Source organism: Bubalus bubalis, chromosome 4, assembly GCF_019923935.1.
Source record: "Bubalus bubalis isolate 160015118507 breed Murrah chromosome 4, NDDB_SH_1, whole genome shotgun sequence".
Lineage (NCBI taxonomy): Eukaryota > Metazoa > Chordata > Mammalia > Artiodactyla > Bovidae > Bubalus > Bubalus bubalis.
Window position 1 is genome coordinate 40057529 of NC_059160.1, and position 13296 is coordinate 40070824.

Genomic DNA, 13296 nt, shown 5'->3' on the forward strand with positions numbered 1-13296 from the left:
GCATCTCCAGGGCATCTACCCACCATTACCAGTTGTAGCTGAAATTATTAATATAAGGGTGAGAATGAGCATAGCATTTCAGAATTTGTATTAAATGTTCTCTAACATCAATTCCTATAGAATCTCAGAATCTGAATTCCAGGATGACAACAAAAAGAAAATAAAAAGAGAACCACAATGAGAAGAGAAATTTGTTGTTCAACATTTTAAACACTTTCACAGAGAGACTTCTGAACGTAGCCTTTAAGTTAAGAATAGGACATAATGTCCTCAAATAAGTCTGTGGGGTTATAGAAAAAAATGTAACTGCATAGGGAATGGCTCTCTTGGGGGAACACACACACCCTAAGTGGTACTGTCTATAGTCATCTAGACTCCAGTCCATTTTACCGAAACAGTAATTCCATATCTTTATCCTCACGCTCTTGATCTGCTTCTCTTATACAGCTACCTCCGCTTTGCCAAAAACAGCTGAGAATCTAAAAGTCAACTTTAGCAATGGCATACGCATATTCTAAATACTTGAGTTGATTCAGCTTTAATTTACAGAATTTTAAACATCTCAAGCTTTATTTGGACACACGAATCTAAATGTCATAGTCACTAATCAACTCAATTTTCATTTCCACTGAAGTAATCATGGTCCCAACTAAGCCTTAAAAAAATGAATTGCTGGCCAACTCCAGGGGCTCAGTGCAAAATTCAAGACAGCTGTGCTGCAGCCCTATGCATCTGCTCACACTCCAAGGTGCTGAAGATAGGAACCTGGTGTGAAATACCTCCTTCAGAGGGAAAGAAGAAAGGGCCGTGAACAAGGGGACTGGTGTGTTTGGCTAAAGAAGGGAGAACAGCATCCCTGCCATTCCAGGACAAGAGGACCTACACACGCTGAGAGAGCTGCTGGGAATCAGAAAGCACAGGATGGGGCTTCCCTGCTGGCTCAGTAGTAAAGAACCCACCTGCCAATGCAGGCGACATGAGTTTGATCCCTGATCCGAGAAGATCCCAAATGCTGCAAAACACCTAAGCTGGTGCCCCACAACTACTGAACCTGTGCTCTGAAGCCCGAGAGCCTCAACTCCTGAGCCCACTGACTGAAGCCCATGATCCCTAAAGTCCAGGCTTCCCAGCAAGAGAAGCCACCACAATGAGAAGCGTAGAAAAAAGAAAGTAGCCTGCTTAGCAATCGGAGAAGGCAATGGCACCCCACTCCAGTACTTTTGCCTGGAAAATCCCATGGACGGAGGAGCCTGGTAGGCTGCAGTCCATGGGATCGTGAAGAGTCGGACACGACTGAGCGACTTCACTGTCACTTTTCATTTTCATGCATTGGAGAAGGAAATGGCAACCCACTCCAGTGTTCTTGCCTGGAGAATCCCAGGGACGGGGGAGCCTGGTGGGCTGCCGTCTATGGGGTCACACAGAGTCGGACACGACTGAAGTGACTTAGCAGCAGCAGCAGCAGGAGCTGCTTAGCAATGAAGACCCAGTACAGCCAAAATTAAATAAATAAATAAGATTTTAAAAAAGAAAGAAAGAAAGCACAGGATGGAGGAGCTGTGAGAAGGATGAGACTGAGTCCCTGTCTTCGGGGAAGGTGGGGATGGTCCCAACAGCCCACTCCCCTGACGTTAATTTTATACTATTTCCACTTCACCAGGCTGAGTTTTCCAGACCAGCTAAGCCATTCATTTAAAATTCATTCACATTCATCTCAGTGAGAGAAAACAGGCAATCTCATATGTGATAGGTCTCTAGGTTGTCAATATATATAAAAGACTTTACAAATTGCACACCCTTTGCTCTAAAATTCCACTTCTAGAAATTTTCTGTAAGGAAAAAACAGAAAAGTATTCAAATATATATATACACATACATATGTGATACTGTGATGCAATAAGAATATGTATTTTGATCTTCATCCCAACTCCTGGTTAGAGACCCTAAAACCTTTGTAATTTCCTAAGCGATAAAGGTGCTAGAAATATCTTTTGTTTTAATATTTGGTCTCTGCCCCCAAGTTCCTGGCACCACTCTCCTAAATTCCTTGCAGTTTCCTAAGTGATAAGAGCACTGGGAGCACCTTTTGTTCTAATACTTGGTGTTTGGCTCTGGTTCCTGACACAGAACTCCTAAATCTCTTAGAATTCCCTGGGAGATAAGAGTGACTTTTGTCTTAACAAGGTGATTCTTACCGGGCTCCTGGGTGGCTTCAGGATGGGAGGTGGTCACGAGAAAGACCACATGTGATTAGAAGCTTGGAACTTTTAGTCCACCCCCATCCTCAGGAAGAGGAGAATTGAGGGCAACTGAGCTAATAATTGATCATGCCTACATGATGTCACTTCCAAAAAACTTCCCAGAACTATGGGGTTTGGAAGCCTGGTGAACACGTCAACGTGCCAGCAGAGTGATAGAACCCAACTCCGCAGGGACAGAAGCTCCTGTATTCAGGACTCTCCAGGCTCTGCCTGATACATTTCTTCATCTGGCTATTATCTGTACCATTTATCATGCCCTTCTTTATATAATAGACTGGTTACCCTGAGTTCTGTGAGCCATCATAGCAAATTATCAAGTCTGAAGGGGGAGGTCATGGGAAACCCCAACTTGTAGCCAAAAAGTAAAAGTGTTAGTCTCTCAGTCGTGTCCAACTCTTTGAGACCCCCAGAGACTGTAGCCTTCCAGGTTCCTCTGTCCATGGAATTCTCCAGGCCAAGAATACTGGAGCTGGTAGCCATTCCCTTCTCTAGGGGATCTTCCTGATGCAGGGGTCAAACTGGGTCTTCTGCATCACAGAGAGATTCTTTACCATCTGAGTCACCAGGGAAGACCCAACTTGTGGCCAAGTCAGACATAAATGTGAGTAACCTGAGGACCAGTACTTGTGATTGCTGTCTGAAGTTGGGGCACTCTTGCAGAACTGAGCCCTTAGCCTGGGGGATCTGATGTTAACTCCAGGTAGACAGTGTCCAAATTGAATTGAACTCCAGGACACCCAGCAAGTGTGAGAGAATTGTTTGGTGTAGGTGTAAACCCACATATCTGGTGTTAGAAATCTTGTGAGTATAAGTAGAGGAAGAAAGAGGAATTTTCCTGTCAATGTACAAAGATTGTGTTAATTATAAAAATGGCAACACAGAGATGGCAAAACATCTAATAAACCTCTATGTATTTATCTATTCCCTGGAGGAGGAAATGGCAACACACTCCAGTATTCTTGCCTGGAAATCCCATGGACAGAGGAGCCTGGTGGGCTACAGTCCACAGGGTCACAAAGAGTCAGAAACAACTGAGTGACTGAGCACATTCCCACCGATGATATACTTTAAATCAAACCCTGGATTACAAATAATAGCAGTTTTTTTTTTTTTAAGACAAAGGACTTGCTATTTTTCCAATTTATTTGTTATTCAACCATTTAACAAGTAAAAGCATCATTAAAGATGATGTTATTACTATGTTATGACATGTTTATGAGATACTTAACATACACTCCTTTCCCCTTCCAAAATGATATAAAATAGTAGGTATGACTCATCCATATGTCTATATGTATCATATCTAAAAATGTGCAGATGTTATCCATATATATTATTTCTGGAAATTGATTAGGAGGGAGTGTTTGGTGTTGCAAATGAATTCAATTAGATCCAAAAATATAAAAATAAGTTGCTGAATGTGGAACCACTGTAGAGATAAGGTAACAGTGTGAAAGCCCCTCACCTGGTACCTTAATCTAAGCTTTGAGAAGTCACCAAAAATCTAGTTATGAGAATTTCCCAAATTATCTAAAAAGATGGAGCTTGAACTCTCTAAATGATAGCTAAGTGAGTTTAAGATGAAATGGTAAACAAAACTTTTGAGTATATCCTATGTGTGGGTACTGGAAAAAGAATATCTGATTCTGAGAGTTACTACAGGTTCACAAAAAGGGATTTAACTGATTAACTTCTGGAGAGGGGTGTGATAGACATGTTACATCTTTAAGAAGGTCATTAAATAGGACCTCTCAGAATCTCCTGGCATACAAGGCAGAATAAAATAGATATGAGCTAACAGAGAGTAGTGAATACTAAATCAACGTCTCCTTGGCTGGAGACCTCCAGGGTATGTCACAGCGTTCTGATAATATCTCTGGTCTGTCCAATATTTTTATCAAAGGCTTAAATGAATTCGTAGTGTATGCTAACCAAGCCTGCACATGGCCTGTATCAGGGAAGGAGAGAAACTGTACTGAAGACTGAGCTTCACAAAGAGCTTAAATGACTAAAATTGATATCTAATTCTAACAATTAGACAGAATATGGGTAACAGTAAAGACCCACTTTTAGACACAAAACAGAACAAAATCCTTGCAATCCAGATTAAAACTCTACATGTTGGTATTGTCCAAGGGTTGTTACTCTACCCCAAAGTCAGAGTTACTGTGGCCTAGCTATCAAAACAGACCAAAGCACCAACACCAATAGTCAGGGAACTGCCTAAGTCAGTATTTTTCATTTCAGTGCACTCTAACAGATATTTACTGAACACCTGCTAGTTGCTGGGTATAATGTAGGGCCCAGAGGAACAAACAGAAGACATGGCACCTGCCACCAAGGAGTTAATAGCATAGTAGGAGAAAGAGAGAAAAGTAATTCATAGTGAGAGAATTCCAGCAGCAGAACCTACCAGGTACTCAGATAAGGCAGATAGAGGCATTCTCCCTGTGGATGGGAGAGGGAAGGGGGTGATATCCAGCACGGGGCAGCAGCCCCTCAGGGTGTTACTTAAATGCTGGAGCACCTTCACAGGACAGCTTCAGGATGCTGGGGAAGGGAGTCTCAAAGTGATGTCTCAGGGAGGTAGGTTTGAGGAACGGGTAATGCTCAGCCTGCAGAAAGATGACAGACAGGTATGAAACCAGTTTTTCAGGGGAAAGGCTCTTTGGCATATTTACAGCTTTATTCCCAGTGTCTATCCCTGGCATGTGCTATTACACAATAAAACAGGTGATTTCATATAAAAATTTCCAACTTTTCTTCAAATCTTAAAAGACGTGGCAACTCTGGGCCTCCATGGCCGCATGGAAATACCTGGGTGCCAATTTAGGTGGTTCAAGTACTCATAATTTGCCACGGGGTCTTCCAACTACTGGGGGGCAGACTTCAGCTCAAAGAAAAATGTAATATCTAAAACTAAAATCAGTGGTGGGATAAGCAGGAATGTTCACACAGAAGCCTGACAACAGCCTACCTTAAATACCATCTACAGAGAACAATCTCAGGTTTCATGTCACCATGAATGTACTTCCATTATAGCATATAATCAGTTTTTAAAAACTCATTTACTATATCCCTCAAGTGTTATGAGAATTTTTCCTTCATTGTTAGAAATTAACATTTTTGTCATGGTATCATCTCAGTTGGAGCACAGTAGGTTCTAAATGAAGGTTTATGAATGAACAAATTAACTGACGTTAAGCTGGAGGTTGGAAAAAAAAACCATCTTTTCCTTTCTACTCAACTAATCTCTAAGTTTACTTGATTTAACTTTCATTTCTAATTTAAAACTAGGCCAAGCAGTAGGAAATAAAACTTTTTTCCTAAAAAAATCTTAATAGTCATGTCTGCCTGGCTGAAAGCCTTCCAGACTTTGGCAGATAAAACGCAAACAGCCCCTTCTCCGTCTGAACTCCTCTGCCTCCTTGTAAAACCGCCCAGGAAAGGGAGGGGGCACATGCAGCACACAGCAATCGGAGGGCACCAGTCCCCAGGAAAGACCACAGGGTCACACAGTGTGGGGCCGAGTAGTCACAGGAGGGGTGAGGAGGGGAGAAACAGACTCATTTTTTTTGCCCCCCAGTAATGCACATTCTTCTGCTTCTGTTAGGTCCACACCAGTTCTGTCCTTTATTGAGCCCATCTTTGCATGATATGTTCCCTTGGTATCTCTAATTTTCTTGAAGAGATCTCTAGTCTTTCCCATTCTATTGCTTTCCTCTATTTCTTTGCATTGATCACTGAGGAAGGCTTTCTTATCTCTCCTTGCTATTCTTTGGAACTCTGCATTCAAATGGGTATATCCTTCCTTTTCTCCTTTGCCTTTCCCTTCTTTTCACAGCTATTTGTAAGGCCTCCTCAGACAGCCATTTTGCTTTTTTGCATTTCTTTTTCTTGGGGATGGTCTTGATCCCCGTTTCCTATACAATGCCACGAACCTCCATCCATAGTTCATCAGGCACTGTATCTACCAGATCTAGTCTCTTAAATCTATTTGTCACTTCCATTGTATAATCATAAGGGATTTGGTTTAAGTCATACCTGAATGATCAAAGAAAGGCAATGCCAAAGAATGCTCAAACTACCACACAATTGCACTCATCTCACATGCTAGTACAGTAATGCTCAAAATTCTCCAAGCCAGGCTTCAGCAATACATGAACTGTGAACTTCCAGATGTTCAAGGTGGTTTTAGAAAAGGCAGAGAAACCAGAGATCAAATTGCCAATATCCACTGGATCATCAAAAAAGCAAGAAAATTCCAGAAAAACATCTATTTCTGCTTTATTGACTATGCCAAAGCCTTTGTGTGGATCACAAGAAACTGGAAAATTTTGAAAGAGATGGGAATACCAGACCACCTGACCTGCCTCTTGAGAAACCTGTATGCAGGTCAGGAAGCAACAGTTAGAACTGGACATGGAACAACAGACTGGTTCCAAATAGGAAAAGGAGTACGTCAAGGCTGTATATTGTCACCCTGTTTATTTAACTTAGATGCAGAATACATCATGAGAAACCCTGGGCTGGATGAAGCACAAGCTGGAATCAAGACTGCTGGGAGAAATATCAATAACCTCAGATATGCAGATGACACCACCCTTATGGTAGAAAGTGAAGAAAAAAAAGAGCCTCTTGATGAAATTTAAAGATGTGAGTGAAAAAGTTGGCTTAAAGCTCAACATTCAGAAAATGAAGATCATGGCATCTGGTCCCATCACTTCATGTCAAATAGATGGGGAAACAGTGGAAACAGTGGAAACAGTGGCTTTATTTTGGGGGGTTCCAAAATCACTGCAGATGGTGATTGCACCCATGAAATTAGAAGGCGCTTACTTCTTGGAAGGAAAGTTATGACCAACCTAGACAGCATATTAAAAAGCAGAGACATTACTCTGTCAACAAAGTTCCTTCTAATCAAGGCTATGGTTTTTCTAGTACTCATGTATGGATGTGAGAGTTGGACTATAAAGAAAGCTGAGCACCAAAGAATTGATGCTTTTGAACTGTGGTGTTGGAGAAGACTCTTCAGAGTCCCTTAGACTGAAAGGAGATCCAACCAGTCCATCCTAGAGGAGATCAGTCCTGGGTGTTCATTGGAGGGACTGATGTTGAAGCTGAAACTCCAATACTTTGGCCACCTGATGCAAAGACCTGACTCATTGGAAAAGACCCTGATGCTGGGAAAGATTGAGGGCAGGAGGAGAGGGGGATGACAGAGGATGAGATGGTTGGATGGCATCACCGACTCAATGGACACAAGTTTAAGTAAACTCCGGGAGTTGGTGATGGACACGGAGGCCTGGCATGCTGCGGTTCATGGGGTTGCAAAGAGTCAGACACGACTGAGCTACTGAACTGAACTGAATCCACACTTTCACAGACTGCTGCTGCTGCTGCTAAGTCGCTTCAGTCGTATCCTACTCTATGCGACCCCATAGACGGCAGCCCACCAGGCTCCCCTGTCCCTGGGATTCTCCAGGCAAGAACACTGGAATGGGTTGCCATTTCCTTCTCCAATGCATGAATGTGAAAAGAGAAAGTGAAGTCCGACTCTTCGTCGTGTCCAACTCTTCGCGACCCCAGGACTGCAGCCTACCAGGCTCCTCCATCCGTGGGATTTTCCAGGCAAAAGCTCCAGATAAAGCCCATCACTTTAATTTCCCTCTTGAAAAACACCTCTGGTTTAGAAGAAAATAAAAGCAAGTATATCTCTGGAAGAGACTTCTGCTCGAGAACATACTAGGGTCCATCCTCAAGGGGACCCCAACTCTATTTCAGTCAAAGAGCCATACCTTAGTGAACTGGCAGGGGTATGGAAACTGCGTGAGGTCTTGGCTCTCCATTGTGGTGACTCAAGTCTAGTTTGGGGCCCTGAACCTGGAATTTTCTTGGTTATATAAATAGGTCAAGTAAGATTTAAGAGGGCTGCCTGTCCGCTTCATGTCACCATTCCTGTGGGTCACAATGTTCCAGTTCTCACCACATCCCCGTGCCTGCCATGTCAATGCTCTCACCTAGACTTTGGCCGCTAAGCTCTGCCACCCGGCCTCTGGAACTCCAGGGTCCCATCAACCCCACTGGAGTCAGAAAGCCCGCTGCAGTGGCAGCATCTCCCACATCACACTTGGCCAACAGCAAAGAAGTGCCACAGAGCTTCCCAACCTTGCAGGCACTCTCCTATTTATGTATTTCTCAATGCCTCAGTGCAGAGAGAAGCATTTGGCCCTCTCAGGGGATGCAGGATAGGGGGTACAAGAAAGGTGTGTGTAGACGATGTGATGAATGGACCTCAATGTTCCCACCTCAACGAGCTTCTGGATTCCTTTCTCTGTTGTGCCAGACAGATTTTGGCATCTCAACCTCATTAAACATAGGCCCCACTGAGTCGCAGGGCTTCCCGGGATTCTGAATCACCAGTGTGCTGGTTACAATTGCTGATTCCCTGATCCCATCCCCAAATACTCTAAGCCAGCAGATCTGAGACGGGGCCCAGAGATCTGCCCTAAGCAACCCAATAATTCAAGACAGGTGATACTCAGAACTGTAATGCTCAGATCTCAAAGCTTAAGGGAAAGCTGCATATGGTTGCTATGTTTACCAGAAAAAATCCAGGTTTCTCAGCAATAATATAACATACATTCTTCTCCAGTAAAAACCATAAACGGGGGAAAGAAAAAACTAAATGTACCCCTCATCTTCTGTTTTTGGTGTCTCAAGTGATGGCTTCTCCCACACTTCCCTGGTGACTTTGCACAGCCCAGTACTAATTCTCCTGTCCTCCTCTCTCACCACTCATTTTTCTTCTTCTCATCTCCTGCCTTCATTACAGCTCTCAAATGCTAAGTGCTTCTCATAGTCTTCTTAGATCATTCAGCCAATAAACAACAACATCTGGATCTTCTCATTTTTCCTCTAAGGCCTGTCCCTTAGGCCCTTCATCATTTTGGTTGCTTTTCTTTTGCATTCCCTCCAGTACCAGGAATAAATCAACAAATCAGCATCACTTCATGTCTCTAAAGAACCAAAGGATGTGATTCACAGGCACCGGTGCAAACAAGAGTGCCAAGACGAGACGGTGCCCTGAGGCAAAGGCACAATATACACCCTCCACCCCGCCTCCCTCCCCAGCTCTGAGGAAGCTGTAGGGAAGGACCAGGCTGCGTGGAGCTGGTCAGGAGGAGGCCACAGTCCCTGTTAGAGCAAAGAAAGGGTGGGGAGACAGGGCAGGAAGATCAGAGGCCATAGAAGGAAGCAAGTCCCAGAAAATGTGAGTCCACAAAGAATAAAAATTAACAGATCAACACCAAACATAATATAATTATATCTGACCTGTCAATTTTAAGAAAAGGGGTTTCTTTCTTTTCAAGGTATGTATGTTTGGTGGAGTTCCTGGATGCAATGCCATTCAGACACCAGCTACCTGACACAGCCCTGCCCAAGACTCCCTCACTTCAGACACCAGACCACCTGCACCTCTGACCTCCCGGCCACAAATTCAGGGGTTCCCACGCCTCCCTTAGATTCAACAATTTGTAAGAACGACTCATAGAATTCAGGAAAGCATAATACTTATTTTTTTTTAATTGATGTCTTTATTTTTAATTAGAGTATAATTGCTTTACAATATAGTATTGGTTTCTGCAATGAAACAACAAGAATATATGTATGTCCCCTCCCTCTTAAACCTCCCTCCTACCTCCCACTCCAAGCATGATACTCTTTTATGATTACAGTTTTAATATAAAAGATATGAACCAAAACTGATAGAAAAAAAAAAAAAAAAGACCCATGGGGCCAAGTCTGAAAGGGTCCTAAGCACGAGCCTTCTGTGTCTTCAGGACACATCAGCCCCTCAGCACACTGATGTAGAACTGCCAACCAGGAAATCACAACCAAACTTAACCAGGGTTTCAGTGGGGAAGCTAACTGATCCCAGCACTGGCCACTCCAGCACCCCTTTCCCTTCCCAGAGGTTGGAGGGTAGGGCCTTCCTAGATACTGTAACTACAGAACCAGCTCAAACTGGCCCCATGCTGTTTCTAACAAGACACCAAGGTGTTTTTCAGAGACAACAGAATAAAACCACAAGTCACGCAGCTGAGGCATGCTCTTAGGAGAAAATTGTGACCTCAGATAACACCCGGAACCAAAGTTTCTCTGCTCTCAACCCTACCCTCCAACCCCCAACAGGGAACTAAAAGACAGGAACATGACTGCAACCTGAACGCCTTTCAGAAGTGAACCATCCATTGTCCAGGAAGATCCAGTATGACACCCCTTCATCACACCTTAGCATCAGAGGCCAAGTAACAAAGTCCTCCAATCCAAACCACCCAACAGGGCTTCTGCACACCGACCCTCCTCCCCTAACCCTAAAAGCTTGAGCCCTGCTTGCTGTCTCCTTGCTGCTTGACCTCACAATAACGTCCTTTTCTCAAAAGCCAGTGCCACAGCGTCGTTACCAGCCAGCCTGGCTTAGAAGCAAAAATCATCTGGCTCCAAGTCCCAACTCTTTAATCTTATAAGACTAGTCTTTCCAGCAGGACCAGCTGCATTCTAAGGCTATCTGGAGGCCCACCGTGAATCAACTCCTCCTTAGCATAAACTCAGGTGTGGTCCCAGGGAGTCCCCATGAACAACAAAATCACTCCTATCACTCTGGAAACTAGAATATTTTAGAAGCTCCTTCCAAGAAATCTGGGGAAAGGCCAGACAAATTCTTGCACAGCTGCAGGGAAGAGGAAGTCTCTCCCACTTTACCATAGCACCCTTGAGAAAGTATTTTCAGGTCCTTATACTCCCTGTGGGCTTCTCAGGTGGCCCTGGTGGTAAAGAACCCACCTGCCAATGCATGAGACATGAGACTTAGGTTTGATCCCTGGGTTGGAAAGATCCCCTGGAGGAGGTGAGGGCATGGCATTTCACTCCAGTATTCTTGCCTGGAGAATCCCATGGACAGAGGAGCCTGGCGAGCTACCATAATCTGTGGAGTCGCAGAGTTAGACACAACTAAAGTGACTTAGTGCACATGCACGCACGCATACTCCATTTACTCCAACCAGAAATGATATTTCATTGTCTAACTCATTAACTGGAAAAAAAAAAAGGCCTTTCATTACAGATAGCAGGACACTGGCATGGAGGAATTTGGGTCTTCATGAGCAGGGTGTGGAGAGAATCCCATGTAATTCTGAGGTTTGCCAGAATTGTGTCCAGTTTACAGCAAGCAACCCCCAACCATAATGCTTCAATCTGCCACAAAAGAAGCTTATGATTTAAAAGTGCTAAAGATCTCATTCTCCCTCTCCACAGAGGGTCACAGTCTTAGCAGGTAACAGCAGAGCCATAGGAGCCCTTTCAGGATCAGAGCTGCCCCTTCACCTCCTAGTAAGTAGGACCCACTGCAACTCTCTGCATGTCCAGCAAATTCCTGGTCTGCTCCCACTTTTGTCTTTGATGGAGGAAGGGAAAAAGATACATAAGCCAAGAAATAAGTCCAGCAGACTTTTCCCTCTACCTTGTAAGGTGTTTAGTTGCTAAGTGATGTCCGACTCTGTGACCCCATGAACTGTAGCCCACCAGGCTCCTCTCTCCTTTAGATTCTTCAGGCAAGAATTCTTTAGTGGGTTGCCATTCCCTCCTCCAGGGATCGTCGCAACCCAGGGATATCCTGCATTGGCAGGCAGATTCTTTACTGCTGAGCTACATGGGAAACCCTGTAAAGGTGTAGCCCTACCTAAATCATTACCTGAATATTTACCTACCTAAACATTTACCTGAAGAAGTAGGGCATTCACAAACATGATTTAAACAATTAATTTATCAAGCTCCTATCTACGTTGCATGTCAGGCACTGTTCCAGGTGCTTAAGATAAACCTTATAGAGTTCACACAATAGTGAGGAGACACAAAAAGCAGCAATAAATACATGATGCCAGATAACAGTGAGGGCTACCAAGGCAAAGAGGGTAGGAGAGTCTGAGAGTAAGGATGGCACATGGAGGAGTGCCTGCTATTTCAGATCAGGTGGCCAGGGAAGGCATCTGGGATGAAGTGACATTTGAGCAGACACTGAAGGTAGTGAGAGAAGAAGCAATGCAAGGACCTGGGGAATTAGCATTCCAGGAAGAAGAAGCCAAGTGCAAAATCCCTTGGGAGCCAAAAGTTTGGTCTGTACCAGGAATACAGACTCTACAATGTGACACAGAGAGAATGAGGTGGAGACTGAAGGCTATAGGTCTGGGTGTGGCCAGGGTCAGATCAAACAGGAACCATCTCTTATCATTTGGAAAAGGAACAAGGCCATTACTGATGCAAGATTAGCATTCCTCATCCCCCTTTTAAGTGGGGAGATTACATAATCAAAGTTTGAAGAAGCTGAATGTAGCTCCCAAGGATGATAGGAAATACATTTTTTATTAAAACAAAAATGACTGCTTCAGAAGATGTTTTCCAAACCTTCACTGATTTGAAGAACTTACCTATTAAAAACTCTCATGATTCAGAAATATATTCCTCTCATTTCCCATCCCTCCTACACCATCAGACAGTAGTCTAAAGTCTATTACACATCTAAAGCATATTCTAAGAGACAAGAATCATAACCTTCTTCTCTTGGGGTTTCTAAGATAAACTTCATTTAGAATGAAATTTTCAGAGAACTTTTTTTTCATTTTTTTATATAAAAATCTTCATTGCTTCCAATCACATTTTTTCTTAGCTACACTACATCCATTACCAAACATCCTAGAAAATCTAGTCAAACATCCTAAACAGTCTTCACTTGTCTTAAGATTATCAGTCCTGTAGCAATAGACTATTTCAAAATGAATGCCCAGAGAGGTCAAATCAAAAGGAACAGAACCAAAAGGAACATGCCACTATTTCTTTTAGGTTTTGGGCATAGAGGCTAGAGCTGACTTTCATGGTTGGCATATCATTTGTGCCTTAAAGTTGCAAAGTGCTGCAAAAAAAAAAAAAAAAAAACAAAAAAAAAAACCCTCTCAAGATCCAAATATTAAAATGTTGA

General features: G+C 43.4%; 1 protein-coding gene across 2 annotated transcripts in view; it reads right to left on the reverse strand.

Moving 5' to 3' along the window:
* The window catches only part of TMTC1 (transmembrane O-mannosyltransferase targeting cadherins 1), a 304715-nt gene that overhangs the window by 280656 nt on the left and 10763 nt on the right, over positions 1-13296 (reverse strand). The gene's annotated exons all lie outside the window — the stretch shown is intronic.